Consider the following 3,778-nt stretch of genomic DNA (forward strand, 5'->3'; position numbering starts at 1 on the left):
TATATGAGTAGGTTCATTTAATTATCAGTGCATGTTGTTTTGAGATCAGCGGGGCAGAGATGTGAGCTGCTCATTGAACACATGTAGGTGAATAGTACAGGTCCCCTGTCCCATCAAACTCTTCAAATACACAATCCAACAACTCCAAAACGCTCTCATGGACAGGTTATGACCTGCACATTCACCACACTATGAAATAATCATGTAACATTACAAGACAGAGTTGTTTTTGAGGCAAATGCAGCCGGGACTACATTCCAGATATGGCTGCTGGGTGGAGTGATTTCAAAAGCGCAAGTAGTTCAGAGTATTTGCTTCATGTGTCATAATGTTACATAATTATACATGATTATTTCATAGTGTGGTGATGTGCAGGTCACAGCTTGTCCACAAGAGTGTTTTGGAGTTGTTGGATTGTGTATTTGATGGGTTTTGGAGGGACAGGGGACCTGTACCATTCACCTCCATTGTGTTCACTGAGCAGCTCACGTCTCTGCCTTGCATATCTCAAAACAACATGCACCGAACCTACTCCTATGACTAAGGATTACTGTATGTTGAACTATCCCTTTAACTTAACCACACTATTCAGTACCAGTTTCAAATTGGTCACATGAGTTGGTTTTAAATATGAACAACCAGTTACTATATTGTTTAGGTTTTTGATATGCACAGCAGCTTTAATCAACCCAAATGACTGCACACATAACACTTCACTTCCTCTTGACTGGATGGACTCCTGTGCCTTCTCTGTATTAACAGCGAGCCACTTGTGTTTGTGCTGTTTGGATGTTTCACCCACACTGAGAATTAGTCACCAGTATGTGAACAATGATTCGACGCACGCTGGTTGAGGTCACAGTTAAAATCATATTGGCAGATGCTTGAAAATTACTAACTGAGGTAGGAGGGTTAAATTGATGGAACAAACCAATCCATTAAATTACATCATAAAAAACATTATTTATGGAATGCTCTGCTATTATTGTCATTTTCGTTAGAGTGAGAAAAGGCCTTAAAGTTCATGTTATGACAGTGTGACAAAATACTAGTCGCTGTATAAAACCAACTTGTACAGAGCAGCATTACTGACCTGTGAATTTTTACTTTCTGATATTATATATTATTATAATATTTTTCATGCTGTTATTCTATAACAGTTTGTGCTTTATGTTTATTTGTATTTTACATCATAAGATTATATATAAATTAATGTAAATGTTTCCTTGTTTTGTTTATCTACTTTGCTAAATAGGGGTTCCTGATTAGCCTTATTCTCACTGAAATGAAAGTTCATACAGAAGTGTATCTATTAAATATCAAATGTTTAACATGTATTATGCTGTATGATATGACTCGCTGCTGTCTGTTGAGTCACCAGAGAGCCCATCACGCCGCTCATGTCAGCCAATCAGAGGGAGCACACGGGGTGAGTAGCAGCAAAACTTGAGCAAAGTAAGGTTGTAAGAGGAGAAGAAGTTAGCTCAGGCCTGATGTGAAATGTATAAAGGAACAGAAACTCTTGAGAAACACAACAGCTGGAGTGCTGTGGAGGAAAAAAAAAAAAAGCTCATGATATACAGTACAGCATCTGGCTTTCTTCTCTCTCCACGGTCATTTACAGTATTATTGGCAAACAATCCATGCTCACAGTTAGTTGTGTGGGCGGCTGCTCGCGGGTTGACTTGAGGTAATTGCATGGTGATCAGGTCCAGCCCCCTTCACCTTCTCATCCACTAATTGGGCTGTTTACTGTCTGTGAAGGTCAACGTTTGGGCCGGAGAGAATATAGTTCCCACTGACAAAAAAAAAACACACACACCAAAAAACTGAAGTATTTCACACAAACCTATTTGGAAAGTAGACAGAACGCCTCAAGGTAAGAGACAGAGAGAGGGAAACAACTAATTGCTTGAATCTAGTCAGCTTTCCCTCTCCTGCCGTGGTTACTTGTGAGAGTGGGTGCGCCTCTCAGCAGGACAATTTCCAGACATGACTGCAACTCAAAGTGAGCTTCAAATAGCTTCCACCGTTGGAAACAATCTATCCGGCCAGTGCTTTTAAGACTAAATCATTGTCTCACAATGGTTTCTTAAGACACAGGTGTTCGCAAAATATAGTCTTTTTAAAGTCCTTTCAAACCAATCTCCGCAGCCCAACATGTAGGGTATTGGATTTGCCCATAAAGGCTATGTTATAATTCCCTTTTCAATAGTACCTTAATGTCAAACGTCATTCAGCTCCTGGTGTCATTTAACCTTCTGAATTTCTGTCATTACCCATGGTGAATATCACGGGTAATTTAACCTAACAGCCCCTTTCTTTGTGTAATTATACCCATTACAGCAATGTGAAGGATTTGACTCAGTCAACTCTCTCTGTCCTCTGCTATCCTGCACAGGTTACAGATTCAGCTCTTCTTTTCAAGCCCCGTGCCAAACTCATCGCAGAGCACCACAATGCTCACTAGAGGGTCTTTGAGAGGGGGCCTTCATTTGGCAGACGGCGGGCTGATTGAAAAGATGCCTAAAAGGATTTTAAAAGCCATTTTTTTTAGGTATAAAAAGTCATTAGCTGCATGTATGGTTTTAGGTCTGGCTGAAGAGAGATCAAACCATTCCTGTACAATCTAATATGAACACAGTGTAATTATAGAGTGTATTAGTGTATGTGTTCAGCAATTCCCATGCAACAAAACTGGTTTATGGACCATTGGATGAATGCTACAAGTGCCATGTGTGGTATACAAATCCCACTTATTTCTAAACTGTTTTTTTTTTTCGGCAGTAAATTAGTGAATAATACTAAATTCTGATTGCATGCATACAAAACTGTTGATTTCTGAGTTTGCTGTGTTCTCCAACAATACAATGCACAAAGGAGCTGCTCACAACGCTGAGAAAATACATTCAGTCTCCAAGGTGGTGAACCAGCTCAGGAACGAACACAGAGAGCTAAAATAATCAATCACGTTAAGAAACACATTTTGAATGTAGCGTTTTAACTTGTGACTTTTCCACTGTGCAAAACGAATAGGCTACTTCTACCTTGGTAAGAACAAGTATGCTGTAGCAGATATGAAACATGAGTAGATTCTGGTAGATTTGTAGTAAAGTCAACACAAAAATGCATAATCAGTTCTATTTTTCATAAATATGTGATTGAAGTTTAAAGTAATATGCAAATTAAACGATGTGATACAAAATCTCCATGTGAGACCCTCATATATTTTTATCTGATCTCTGCTACAAGATCTTGGGGAAGATAAACCCCACAGATGACTGTGCTTGAGTGGGAGAGTGGATCTGTGAACATAAATTAAAACCCTTCATTGATGAAGCTCTTGCCACTAAGCGGGAACACACATGACAGTAGGATATGGACAGTGAGCTTAAACAATATCAAACCACACTCACTACACTATGATATTTAAGCAAAGGAACACTGGTAGAAATTGCTTCCATGTGTGAGCCCTTACACATAATCGGGTTGTTATCAACCCAGCGTGAGTGCTGGAGTCAAATCTGACAGCAAATGTGTTAAAAGATTATGCAAAATTTAATATTTTAGGATTTACAGAATACATTTCCCGCAAGTTTCTCATGTGAGGCCCTGCTATTCTGGTCCATTAATGAGCTTCCCCTCATTGCTATGAGACTTGGGGATTGTCACACTTTGAAAAGAAATTAATAAGTAATATCACAGTGCAAAAACTTTGGAAACTTGTTTTGTTGCTCATCAAGGGCTAATTGGTGACTGTTTTGGGGTGTAATATGTG

Source organism: Trachurus trachurus, assembly GCF_905171665.1.
Source record: "Trachurus trachurus genome assembly, chromosome: 20".
In the NCBI taxonomy this organism is placed as follows: Eukaryota; Metazoa; Chordata; class Actinopteri; order Carangiformes; family Carangidae; genus Trachurus; species Trachurus trachurus.